The following is an 11,356-nucleotide window of genomic DNA, read 5'->3' as shown; positions in this document are numbered from 1 at the left end:
TGTGATTTCAGCTTTAAATAATCTTCTTGATTAACTGGTCAGGATGCTGACTGAGGCTCGTGAAAGGGCATCTTTTAGGTATATGAAAGTAGATGTCCCTGTGTCAGGCCCGAATGTACCTACAGTTGTATTAGGGTTTGCATATCATCAGGATATAGAGAAATTTCTCAAATGTATTTTTTTTAACCTATGCATCAGAATCACCTTAATAAAATGGAGAAGGCTGGAGACATTCCAAGGAATCTTAATTTTAATGGGCCCCATGTGATTTTTATATATGCAGAAGAATCAGTGGTACAGAATAATCACCTATTTAATTATTTACATTCCAGTCATTAAATAAAATGCAGCCCAACTCAAGGGATTATATAAAATCAGTTAATGTTTTTCCTAATGTCTTCCATTAAAATATGTTATTGCATATTTACAGCCATCTTTAAATTCCATCCATACAAAATGATAGATAAATAGGTAGGTAAGTTTTAGACTTGCTCCTATTTACTGTATGAAAGCTTCCATCAGACAGCAATCAGGTTTCTTCGTAGTTAGTGGAGTCCCAGAGTTGAACCATCAAAACCTCAAAGCTCTAAATGTATAAAGTATAAAATCGAATATGGATGTGTATATGAATGTACATATGAATGTATAATAGAATGTTAACTTTTAAATCTTGTCCAAGACACTGAAATAGAATAGATGTGAAATTTAAAAGTGAGATGCCAAACTCCAAGAGGAAATTTCAATGTCAGTGACTGAGAACTGGTGAGATGGCTCAGAAATTCACAAAAGAGAGAGATGCCTTCCTGCGTGGACCTCATTGGAGAGTCTAGTCTGACTGCTTTCCTGTACTGCAAGTGGAGAGCTGGGAAGGACCTCTTGAAAAGCCCAGTTTCCTGGAGCTGGGGACAGTGGGGTCTGGTGCCTGATTTCACTTAGTGAAAGCTAAAACAGCATGGCCTGTGGTGGGAGGAGCAGGGGGGAAGAGAGAGAGAGCTGAGGAGAAAGGGAGGCATGGGCCGTGGGCGGGGTAGGGTGGGGAGAGAGAAAGGAGAGACCTAGGGTTAACTCCCTTTTGCCATGGGAGTGTTCCCTGAAGACTCCATTTTGGTCCCTTCTGGGAGGAGAGTGACCTTCCTGAAGCCTTAGCAGGTCCTGGTAGGGAAGACTGTCAGGCAGGAGATTCCAGTGAGAGCCTGTTAGTGCAGTGGAGAGACACCAGGAGAAGGGAGCCTCGGTCAGAGTGTTACCGGTGGAAAATATCCGAGTTACCCCAGTTTACCTGCAGCCTATCCAAAGAAACTTTAGAAAAGGAAAAATAAGGCATACTTTAATTGCATTCATCCTGTGTCTGGTTAGCATGCCAATCAAACATGTATGTGAGTGCTGGTCCCCAAGCACAGTGGCGAAATAAAGACATTCACAAAGCAGTTTAAGTACTAACTCCCTCAAAATTTGGAGGGCAGGTTTCGGAGGCATTTGGCCATGATGCTGTCACCTAAATATTTTTACCATATCATTCGAAGAAAAACCTGAGGAAAAAGCTTCTCTGTAGCAATTGTGCTGTGAGATTGTCTTTATGATCACCTTGGAGGGCAGATGCAATCAATTCTCTGCCTGAGATGGTCTTTAACTAAAGGTCAAACAAATTTTTCTTACATGCCCCAGGGAGAAATATTTAAAAACCCAAATAATTGCCCCATGATGTCACAGGTATTATTTTTAGCATTTATGAGCTTACATCATTTTCCTGAACTTAACACTATACGAATTGCTATTTTATATAATGTCGCATGCTGTGATGTTTTACTGTAATCCAAGTATTCAAATTATATTAAAATATTCATGCACCTACAAGTCATGTTAATTGCCTGTGCTGCGTATTTCCTGTTTCTTGCTCCAGATTTAGTTTCTACCCTTTTTCACTCAGCTCTGAGGGTATGTCTCAACGGGTTTCCTTGTTTTCTGGCTTTTGGGTACAGGAGGTCACAGTTAAATCTGAGTAAGGTAACAGCATTTTCCTCAGCCTTTTTCCTAAGGAGGCACCCAGGCTGGCTGCTCCCTGAGTTAGGGAACCTGTTCCTAACTGGGCCTCTCCTCATATCCCACAGATGATCACTCCAGCCTGCTTTAATGGGATTCACTGTTATTCCTGTGCCTCTCACATGGGTGTATGCATTTACTCAACTTCCCTCAAATGACCCAGCCTGAGAGTCCCATCTGCTTCTTGCCAAGCCCTGACAGATGATTTGCCTGTTCTGTTTTCATTTCGCGCATACTGTAATGGATAGTTAAGACATCATTTTTATAAAAAGAAAAGTATCATAAGAATTGTTGGGTTTACTTTCCTTTTATTTTTTGCTAGCTTTCATATTATGATTTGAGAAGACCTGTTTCTTACTTGATCCCAGATTTCTGCTGTTTTCCCCCAACTTAACCTTGAATTGGGGCAAAAGCTCTAAATTCTACAGGGATAACTTGGGAGAGGCAAGGAGGTGAGGAGAACGATGGGTGAGGCTCAGGACCCTCTGCCCCAGCTTCCTCCAGAACCGCTCCCTTTTCATTTGTCTCTTGGCTGAGCTTCTTTGTAAGAATAAATTTGTAAGTTTGATAAAATGATTCTACTGTTTAAAATGTGTGAAAATCAGTAGTAGCTTAAGGCATGAAATATTCCCTTTGAAGTGTAAACCAGTCATCTGAAAGGGCTAGAACCTTCCTGGCCATTACTAATTAATCAGAATCATTCTCAACTGGGGCTTAGCAGAGCAGTGCCTACAACTCAGTTGAAGGCCTTGGTCTTTGTAGAGACTCAAGAAGGTGACATGGTCATACTCAGGAGAAAAGCTGCAAAGAGGAGGGGTGGATTCTCTGTATGAAGACAAAAAGAGTATTTATTTATTTACTTATTTATTTATTTATTTATTGAGATGGAGTCTTGCTCTGTCACCCAGGCTGGAGTGCAGTGGCACAATCTAAGCTTACTGCTACCTCCACCTCTTGGGTTCATGCGATTCTCCTGCCCCAGCCTCCTGAATAGCTGGGATTTACAGGTGTGTACCACTACACCTGGCTAATTTTTGTATTTTTTTTTTTTTTAGTAGACATCGGGTTTTGCCATGTTGACCAGGCAGATCTCAAACTCCTGACCTCAAGTGATCCATCCACCTCGGCCTCCCAAAGTGCTGGGATTACAGGCATGAACCACTGTGCCTGGCTGAAAAAAATAGTTTATACCCATTTTTTTCTGACTTTGAGTCTGGCCAGCCTGTCTGAAGACAGTGAGTTGTGTCACCACATCTCACACAGAAAAAATGTTTGATGCCTAGTGCTTGGCAGTTTGTTATGAAGAAAGAGATTGTGCTGAAAGAGCTCATTGTTATCTGGGGCTGCCCCTTAGTTGTTCATGTCTGAGATCTGGGAATGATCCCTTAGGCATCCTTCTCCCTTGGTCCACACACCCCATTGGTCACAAGGCCTATGGATACTCCTTTTGAATATTTCTTAATAAATACTGCTGCTTCTCTTCACATTCTTTCTTCTGCCTTGGACACTCCTCTATTTGTCTCTTGGCTCAGCACTTCAGGAATTAGCTTCAAGGTTACAACTTCAGAGAAGTCTTCCTTAACCTTCTAATCTCGACAAGTTCCCCATTATGCTCTCTTACCGTATTCTTTATCTTTATTTTTCTTCATAGCTCTTGATATGATTTTAATTATAATTTTGTTTTGGTGGCTACAGGTTTAGTTTGTGATTCTCTCTATATTTTCACCTTAGGAAGTGTGACTTTCCTGGTCGTCCTTGTGTTCTTGGCACTTAGAACAGTGCTTGTATGTAGAAGGGACTCAGGACATTTTTTTTTTTTTTTTGAGATGGAGTGTCCCTCTGTCGTCCAGGCTGGAGTGCAGTGGCACGATCTTGGCTCACTGCAACCTCCGCCTCCCATGTTCAAGTCATTCTCCTGCCTCAGCCTCCCAAGTAGCTGGGATAACAGGCGCCTGCTACCACGCCCGGCTAATTTTTTTGTATTTTTAGTAGAGACAAGGATTCACCGTGTTGACCAGGCTGGTCACAAACTCCTGAGCTCAAGTGGGCCGCCCGCCTTGGCCTCCCAAAGTGCTGGGATTACAGGTGTGAGCCACCACGCCCAGCCTCAGGACATTTTTATTAAGTGGATGGATTAATCCTTGACACCTCTCCTCTCAGTGCAAACACCCAGATTTGCTCCTAGATTTGTTGGATCTCTCTTCTATTTCTCTCAAATTCCTCTCCTTCCTGACGTCTCTACTGCCACTACTCTAGTTTATGCTCCATCATCTCTCACCTGGACAACTGAAACTGATTTTACACCAGACTCCCTGATTCTAGGTTCTCTACACCACAGCTAAGGTGCCGTTTTTTTCTTGCTTAAAACCCCTTAAAGCTCACATTGCCCGTAGTAGGAAACCTAAACTCTTTAACAAGCTGAAGACCTTTCTGGATTTGACACCTGCTTATCAGCGACATATTTGGGTTTCTCTTCTCCAGACATATTGGACTGATTGGACTGTCTTCTAGATCTTTGGATGCTTTTTTTTTTTTTTTTTTTCCACTTTCTGAATGTGTGCACAGGCTATTTTTCAAAGCTTGAAATCTTCCTTCCTTCATTTCCTCTCTCTCTCCTCCCACCTTCATTTTCCTGGTTGATCCTCACTCTTCTTTCATGCTTTCCTTAGATGTCACTTATTTGGGAAACCTTCATTGGCTCCAGGCCCTATGCCTGGGATTTGCTGTCCCCTCTTTTGCCCTGAGTTCCCTATATCAGCGCTTTTACCCTGTCTTCATTTACCTGTCATTTGGTCTCTGTAACTAGATGGTAAACTCTTAAGAGAGCAGGAACCATGTTGGCATTATGCACATGGAACACTTCCTCCAAGTGCTGAGTACACAGGAAGGTCTTAATCAATGCTTGTTGAATGAATGAATGAATGAATGATTTTGGTGAACGTGGGCTAAGGTGTTGTTTTAGAGATAATAAAAGCAGAAAAGTTGTGACTGCTATTGAAATATTTCTTTTTTTCTCTCCACATTTTTCCTTCCTACCTTTTCAGACAGGTATCAAGACCTTATAGTTTCTTACCTCAGGAACAGCTTAAAGTGAGTGAACAGAAAACAGAAACTGCTTGAAACCAAAGGCTCTTCTTATTTTTCGAGATGCCAAAGCTCTTTGAAGAAATGATGCTGCATATCTCTAAGAAGGAGGATCAAGAGGGGTATTCTGTGGAGGGTAGTAAGAGAGGAAGGGAGATAAAAGTGGGTAAATGGGAGACATCTGTGAGTTCTAAGAGCAGGAGTCACTTCTCGACAGAACCGTGAGGAAATGGCAAGACCTGAGCTGAAGAAACTGCATAGTATATCCGGGGAGTGGACCTGCTGGAATTCTAATCTTCCAAAGACATTGGATACACTCGTGGGACCTCATATTTAGGGATTATGTAGAAAGCAATTTATATATATATATATATGGTATATAGTTACATTTAACTATGTGTACTTAACTAACTATATATTGTGTATTATATGATATATATATACACTTGACTATGATATATACTCACATAGTATATAAAGAGATAATATATACATTTAAATAACATAGAAACTTAAAAATTCTTTTAGGATTTAGTATTTTGGTATCCAGGCACATCTGCAGTTGTGCTTTCTGTCTGCTGAAAAGCCTTTCCAGGTTTCTGGCTATGTTTTTAGTAGGTAACAGAGCCTACTTGGTTTGTTGTTGTTGTTGTCATTTGTTTGTTTTGGTCATGAGCATCTCTGATACAATAGGTTTGCCCCAGTTTCCAGAAGGAGAAATTAAGGACTGGAACAGTTAGCATATAAAGGAAAAGCCAGAGTGGGCAACTGTAAGGGCAACTGGAAAGAAAAACATTCCAGGCTTTTGTTAGTTGCTTTATAATTGTGTAACTGTTGTTTGCTTTCACATAGTTAGATGCATTTAGCCTATCAGTAGTTCACTCATTTATTCATAAACATTTATTTTATGTCTATTACTGCTGGCCTGGACACTGGGGATTCATGGCTGAATAGAGCTGTGATGTACCACATTTGAGACCAGGAACAGATATTTTAGTTTCAAACCTTGTTTTTAGAGTGGAATTTCTTGTATTCCGTTTCTAAAGAGGCTTCTTTCATCCACAGTGAATGCAGCAAAGTTGGGGATGTTTGGCAATGCTTTTTGGTGACATATTTACATCAGGATTGTTCTTTTTTTTTCCATAGTGACATCAATGATTGATATCAAGAGAGCAAACTATTCTAAGCTGTCTTTGAGCCCTCTCCTGATTCCCTTCTCCGCTCTGACAGAAGTATTGCATGCCTCCATTATTATCCTTCTTCCTTGAATTATCTCTACTGTGCTAAAGAAAGTGATGAACCATATATGTTTAATCTTCCAGTTACTGGGATGGAGTCAAAGATTGATCACATTTACATTATTGAGGATGAATCATCCTTCTGATATCTGATAGCATTTATTTCTTTGAAAAATGGATAAAAATGATCTACAAAGGCATAGTGAGTGTTTTGGATATGGAAGCTTCTGGACTTTGAACAGGCTAGTTTTAAAGCATATTCAAAGTATCCTCTGACACTAATTTTGTACAAAATCTGCAAGCCAAACTACTTGATCCTGTGGCATAGGTTTCAAGATAAGAGCTCAGTTAGGTTTTACTTAAATGTCTTCAATATCTGTAGAAATTAGTTACTTACTGTATGATTTAAAAAACTGGGATGCTAAACAATGGAACAAGAACATTCCTTAACATTTTTTAAACTGAACTGACTTTGACCTCAACTGGAAATTTTTGGCTTGATTAGAAGCTTTGCTCTCAATGTCAGGTCGAACCCTGAAGGTACTGGTTTTGGACTTTGTTGAACCCATCAGGTTTTTTGTTCTTTTTTCTTTGTTCCTCTCCAAATACATGCCATCAGGTAAAAACTAAAACAAAACCATAAAACCACCACCATGACAAAAAGCAAGACCAGGCTCTTCCTAGGGTACCATTATTCTAGAAATGAGAATACAGATGCTCTTTGACTTATGGTGGGGTTATGTCCTGATAAACCCATTGTAAATTAAAAACATCCTAAGGCAAAAATGCATTCAATACCCCTATCCTACCGTAGCCTATCTAAGTTATTAGGCTAGCCTAGATAGGCTATGGTAGGATAGGGGTATTGAATGCATTTTTGCCTTAGGATATTTTTAGTTTACAATGGGTTTATGGAATATTGAATACTGGACATTACATTGGAAGTGCAACAGTTTTGCACTACTGTACAGTCAAAAAATTGTAAGTTGAACCATTGTAAGCTGGGGACTGTCTGTATTACATGCTGTGTAACATATATATCGAATAGTATCAATATTGCCTTTAACTAGACAGAACATCAGAATGTTTGCTGACTAGATTCATTTTATTTCTTATTAACTCCTTTTAAAAATAGTCTTGATGGTCAAAACATAGATATGTTGATATTATTTATACTTGCTTTTTTCTTGCCTCTTATAGTAGCACCCGTCTGCTGAAATGGAAAACTGTAATTATTGGTAGCATCAGTGTCAGATTAAAATAACTCAGTGCCATATTCTTATTTATGAATTGCAATAATAATATAATTTAAAACATTTCTTTTCTTCTAGAGGAAAAATAACTTACTATAACATTAAGCCTAAGAGCACTGCTCTCAATCTAGGAGCATTGATTCATTGCTTTTCTTTTTTTTTATTTTTTCAAGCCTAAACTACTGTAATTCTCCTTAACTGGTCTTCCCACTGGGCAAATTTAACCTCCAAACGGTATAAAGCTCTGCAGCTCATCTTTCCATTTGGAAACTAGCTAAATCTGCATATATTTTCTTCATGGAAGGATTTACCTTGCCTTGCAGGAAAGCTTCATGGTGATTTGAAACTGTTATCACTCAGTCTTTAGAGCATTCTGAGGTCTGGCTTCTACCTCGAGGACCTGCAGATAGTACATACCCTACAGCTGCCCCACCAAGAACCTCTTAAAGACTCTTAGCATTAATCAGATAGGTTTTAGTGTTAAAGCTTTGCATTTGCTGTCCTGACACTTGAAATATTTATCTTTTATCCAGGGAATATTTGCCAGTCTGTTTTTAAAGTTTCAAACCAAGATAAAAGACACTTTTTTATTTTTATTTAGCATTGAGAATGCTACTTAAATATGCACTAGAGTTAAGAACTAGTGTGCCAAACTGGGGCCTAGATTAAATTTGTGTGGGCTCATGAGGTTGATATTCCAAATGCTACCTGAGCCAGAGTTATAGCGTTTGGTGAGTATGCTGAAGGATTTGGGATAAAAATTAAAAACGCCAGAAGAAAAACACCAGTAGCTCCATTTAGTTCAAGATAAGAAGTATGTTATTATGTTATAAACATTTGTAAAGAAAAATTCCCCACTTGGCTTGGAGTTTATCTCTGATCACCCGGATTGTAAACCACATCCAGAGACATAAATTAATAATCATATATATCATTCATCCTTCACATATAGCTTGGGTGTTGCCTTGTCAGGGAAACGTTGGTGAATCTAAACCCCTTTCTCCTCTGATCCCACAAAACCCCTCAGCTCACACTTCTTTTGTAATACCTCTTACAGTACTTGGCAAATTATGTTGAGCTACCTCTTCAACTACTTGTCTCCATTACTGGAATGTGAACATTTTAGGGATAATGATCCAGTCTCGTTGATCTCATGTCTAAGGCCCAAGAACTCCTTTGATGGTTCAAAACGTATTTGTTCAATTAATAAATGCACACGTAAACTTGAAGGGTTACTACTTTTGGAACAGAATTAAGAGTCAATGCTACTCGCGAGATGAAGAGGAAAATGGTTCTAAGACTGGTGTACGCTCACTGGGAGATAGCAGAGAGGCTGGGGCATACCCAGATCCTACAATTTATATTCCTTCCAGCCAGGTAGTACCAAATTTGTGTCATGAGTACTGGCAGGCTCATGTGGAAGCTGATAACGACTCATTGCCCAGAAGCTCCTAGGTTTGTTTTGCTTTTTTTTTTTCTTTTTAAGCTGTCAAAGGTCCTTCTGGCTTCATTCAGCACCTGAAGTTGATCACTGACTCCTCTTTACGAAGGTTGCCCCACAGAGGCTCTGTGGCTGTACCCTTCTAGGAAGGGTGGCCTTATGTCATCGAAAGACTCCCAGCTGTGCTACACAGGCTCAACGTGATCTACTAAACTGCTTACTTCTCTGAATCTATTTCTTCATCAATGAAATGGGCTTGATAAAACTAATTCAAGGCATCTTCAAGAGTTAAGTGAGATTGGATATGAATCACATCCATTGTGATGCCCTGCACATTGGCATGTCTCCAACAAAAGCTGGTTTCCTACCCGCTGCATCTTCTCTCACACGCTGACTACCAGAGGGATGCATAGCATTTCTCTGCTGGATTTTTGTGTATTTTGGGAAATAAGGGCTCCCTAAAGGAAAGTCCCCTTCCTCAGGGTGACTGCAGTGACATGGATGGATTTCCCTTTATCTGGGCCCCTTCTTCTGAACCCCGTGTCTCTGTAAAGTTGGGTTCGGGGGACAGGTGCCCAGCTTCCTGAGGCACATGTGTGTGGGTACGCATAGTCCTGGATTATGGTGGTAGCCTTTGAATCCAGGTGGCAGTGTTGGGCTTGGGATTCAGGAAAAGGCAGATGGGTGAAGGCACCATGTAAGCAGTGCTCTGTATGCATGCAGTTCTGCTGAGCAGAGGAGGAACAATGGATACATGTGGAGGCTTGGAGTGATTCAGTGCCAGTAGGCTGGTGAGCAGATTACATTCTTGTTTAAATAGCCAATGGCCTGGTCCCAAATGCTTGGAATTCTGAGTAGCCTAGATGCTAAGTAGAAGGCCACATTTATCCTTTCATGTTCACTGACTTTCCATGAAGTCTGTGGCTGATTTTCTTCCGGATCAAAGAAGGCTTTGACTTCTTGAATAAATTGTAGCAAGTCTGTCTCACAGATGCATTAAGACATGCTGTAGAAACAAGCAATTCCAGGCAACCAGTTCAAGAAGGAATGTCTGGTGGTAGTACCTAGTGGGTATCTAGTTAGGATGGCAAAACCCTGCAGAAGAAAGTATGACTCCGTGTGTCTGCTGCTGCTTTTCTGTACCACCAAGTCTAAACCAGTTTATTTAACATAGTAAATGCTAACTAAACATTTAATGATTGAAGCGATGGGTTAATGCCAGAAGAAACAAACTGAGAGTGTCAGGAAGGAGTTAAAAATGAGCTAGAAGGACTGATCAGCAACAAGGTTTTCCTGAGCAGGAGGCCTGAGGGGACAAGAGGGTGTTCTGGATCAAACTGAAAGAAGCGACTCAGACCTAGAGGAACAAGTCAGAGGCTCGATGACTAAAACCGGGGTAAAAGACTGAATCTTACATGTAACATATTGGGCATGATCATAGTTACTGGAACCTAAGAACAGCCTCAGAATAGATTCAGAATTGAGTCATTTCTTACTTGGTTCTTGCTAAATATTAGGCAATAATGTTGTATACATTTAAAATAAAGTCAATGATTTTATATGCAAAGTAGTTTATATTCTAAGTTTTAAATTCAGATGCACTAAAGTAGAAACTTATTATTATTTTTTGATTTAAAATAGCATGTAAAGTAGCTCTTGATTACAAAGGGCTGTTCTGAGGGCATGATGTGTATTCATGCATTTAATCTTCGCAACTTTACACAGAAATTTCCATTATTATCCCATGTTACAGATGAGAAAACTGAGGCCAAGAGAGTTGAAATAGCATTTTAAAGGTAAGTGACTAAGATGAGGTTCAAATCTATGAAGATGGGTTGCTTCGTCCACCCTTGTGACCACTACACTAAACTGAACTTTCCATGAAGAACTATTGCAGCACCATCCTTGAAGTAAGGAGCTCACGATCATTCTTTCAAAATATAATTCCACTGTTGGTGAGTTAGGTGCTTCTAAATTAAGCAAATAAGTGGACAACTGTTTATTTTGTTTGTCTGTTAGACACAAGTAATAAGTGATTACCATCTGTTAGGAAAAGACTTTTTAAAGTCAACAGACTCAGAGATATATTGAATTCATAAACCCATAACATTTATATTTGACTTGTTTCATAAGGGAACTACTAAAAAATAACTCCATCAGTTGCCCTCTCTGTTGCCAGTAATGTTAAACCTTTACAGCATTTTTTGAAGAATCAATTTTGGAAACTAGGGACCTTCACCAAGCTTTAATTATTACTGCATTTTAAAACAGAAAAAAATTACATGGCTAGATAGACTATC

General features: G+C 39.7%; 1 long non-coding RNA gene across 1 annotated transcript in view; it reads left to right on the top strand.

The window, feature by feature from the left end:
• Positions 1 to 4,056: 4,056 nt before the first annotated feature.
• The window catches only part of LOC103879776, a 68,582-nt gene continuing 61,282 nt past the window's right edge, over positions 4,057 to 11,356 (top strand). The window contains exon 1 of the long non-coding RNA XR_004180095.1: positions 4,057 to 10,852. This is a non-coding gene — a long non-coding RNA (uncharacterized LOC103879776). The remainder of the gene's footprint in view (positions 10,853 to 11,356) is intronic.

Source organism: Papio anubis, chromosome 19, assembly GCF_008728515.1.
Source record: "Papio anubis isolate 15944 chromosome 19, Panubis1.0, whole genome shotgun sequence".
Taxonomy (NCBI): Eukaryota; Metazoa; Chordata; class Mammalia; order Primates; family Cercopithecidae; genus Papio; species Papio anubis.
The sequence above is the reverse complement of the archived record's forward strand: the minus strand, read 5'-3'. Positions and strand labels throughout refer to the sequence as shown.